Source organism: Pyrus communis, chromosome 14, assembly GCF_041283825.1.
Source record: "Pyrus communis isolate YQ-2024b chromosome 14, ASM4128382v1, whole genome shotgun sequence".
Taxonomy (NCBI): domain Eukaryota; kingdom Viridiplantae; phylum Streptophyta; class Magnoliopsida; order Rosales; family Rosaceae; genus Pyrus; species Pyrus communis.
This window is the reverse complement of record NC_142578.1, coordinates 19,931,698-19,933,801: the sequence shown is the minus strand read 5'-3', so window position 1 is coordinate 19,933,801 and position 2,104 is coordinate 19,931,698.

Sequence of the window (2,104 nt, the reverse complement as noted above, 5' to 3'; positions counted from 1 at the left end):
GTGTATGTGATCTCGAAGCATATATAAACAAGTTTGATGGTTGGATCGTTGAAATTAGTTTCGTAGGATGCATATCCCATCAAAACGATAGATTCACTAACACTTAGTTTATTTATACTTTCATCAAGTATAACATAAGATTTTGTGGTATCCACTAGTGTCAATATTTTAAATTAAAGATCGAATTCATTCATTGTATTCATATAGGGTCTAGGAGTGTAGCTGTAAAAAATCATCAAAATCGGAGTTAAAATAACCGTTAAATTTTGATTTTTCGTTTATAACCGTCGAAAAGTTTTGTCTCGTTACTTGATCTTTAAATGTTTGTTTTTTGCCATTTGTAGCATATGAGATCTTGAAGCATATATAAACAAGTTTGACGGTTGGATCGTTGAATTTAGTTTCGTAGGATGTGTATCCCATCAGAACGATAAATTCACTAACACTTAAGAGTTTATTTATACTTTCATCAAGTATAACATAAGATTTTGTGGTATTCACTAATGTAAATATTTTAAATTGAAGATCGAATTCATTCATTGTATTCATATAGGGTCAAGGAGTGTAGTTGTAAAAAATCATCAAAATCGGAGTTAAAATAACCGTTAAATCGTGATTTTTCGTTTATAACCGTCAAAAAGTTTTGACTCGTTACTTGATCTTTGAATGTTTGTTTTTTGCAATTTTTACTGTATGCGATATCGAAGCATTTATAAACAAGTTTGACGGTTGGATCATTGAAATTAGTTTCGTAGGATGCGTATCCCATCAAAATGATAGATTCACTAACACTTAAGAGTTTATTTATACTTTCATCAAGAATAACATAAGATTTTGTGGTATCCACTAGTGTAAATATTTTAAATTGAAGATCGAATTCATTCATTGTATTCATATAGAGTCAAGGAGTGTAGCTGTAAAAAATCTTCAAAATTAGAGTTAAAATAACCGTTAAATCGTGATTTTTCGTTTATAACCGTCGAAAAGTTTTGTCTCGTTACTTGATCTCTGAATGTTTGTTTTTTGCAAATTTTGGCGTATGCGATCTCGAAGCATATATAAACAAGTTTGACGATTGGATCATTGAAATTAGATTCATAGGATGCGTATCCCATCAAAACGATACATTAACTAACACTTAGAGTTTCTTTGGGTTAAATATTAGGCGGGAAATGGATGGATATAGGCTGCAAAATTTCCCAAACATTAGGCGGGAAATGGATGAAACTCTTGAAATATTAGGCGGGAAATTAATTATTATAATTTTTTTATGTGTTTGGTATTTTAAAATTACTTGATATTTTTATTTTTAATGTGTTTTATGATTTTTATTCTCAATCTTTGCCTATAATATACTATAAAAATAAATAAATAAATAAATAAAACTTCAATTTTAAAATTTATATAGGATAATAATAGAATAATAATTAATAAACAATATATACATATTCATTATATCTATTGCATTTTATAGTAAGTTTTTTTTAGTAGTTTAAAAAATTAAAATCATCAAAATAGCATTTTTCTTATCGTGTCGAAACAGGTTACCCGCGTGTCACTCTTGTGTAAACCTGTTAAGGACCCGTTATTAACGGGTTATTATCGTGTGACCCGATAATGACCCGATTAGTTATCGTGTTGACCCGAAACCCGTTATTTTCGTGTCGTTTACGTGTCGTGTAAGAAATTGCCAGGTCTAATGCGACCCATGGAGTGTGAGTGTAAATACTTGATAGCGACCCATGGCCTGTTGATAGCGACCACTACTCTGGGTGCCCGGGGGGGAGGGGTGCCGTTAAAAAAGGGGAAAGGGAGAAAATAAAATTAAAAAAAAGGGGGGGGGGGAGGGATGCCCTTAAAAATAAGAGGGGAAAATTAAATAAATAGGGGGAGAGCGGTGCCCTTAAAAAAAGAGGGGAAAAGGAGAGAATAAAAAAAAGGGCGCTTCATTTCGCGTTGAAATTGCTGGGGGAGGAGGGGCCGACGCTTTAGTGGTGGGGGCCTTTAATAAAAGAAGGGAAATGGGGAGATTAAGAAAAAGGGCACTACAGTTGTTCGCGTTGAAATTGCTGGGGGAGGGGGCGACGCTTTAGAGCAACTCCAG